The sequence below is a fragment of the Panulirus ornatus genome, chromosome 2 (assembly GCF_036320965.1).
Source record: "Panulirus ornatus isolate Po-2019 chromosome 2, ASM3632096v1, whole genome shotgun sequence".
Lineage (NCBI taxonomy): Eukaryota > Metazoa > Arthropoda > Malacostraca > Decapoda > Palinuridae > Panulirus > Panulirus ornatus.
In genome coordinates this window covers 101749989-101750438 of record NC_092225.1, presented here as the reverse complement: position 1 = coordinate 101750438, position 450 = coordinate 101749989, and positions in this window count along the sequence as shown.

The following is a 450-nucleotide window of genomic DNA, read 5'->3' as shown; positions in this document are numbered from 1 at the left end:
TAATGTTCTCGACTTCCACACATTCTTCAAGGCCCCCAGAATTTTCGCCCCCTCCCCCACCCTATGATCCACTTCCGCTTCCATGGTTCCATCCGCTGCCAGATCCACTCCCAGATATCTAAAACACTTCACTTCCTCCAGTTTTTCTCCATTCAAACTCACCTCCCAATTGACTTGACCCTCAACCCTACTGTACCTAATAACCTTGCTCTTATTCACATTTACTCTTAACTTTCTTCTTCAACACACTTTACCAAACTCAGTCACCAGCTTCTGCAGTTTCTCACATGAATCAGCCACCAGCGCTGTATCATCAGCGAACAACAACTGACTCACTTCCCAAGCTCTCTCATCCCCAATAGACTTCATACTTGCCCCTCTTTCCAAAACTCTTGCATTCACCTCCCTAACAACCCCATCCATAAACAAATTAAACAACCATGGAGACAT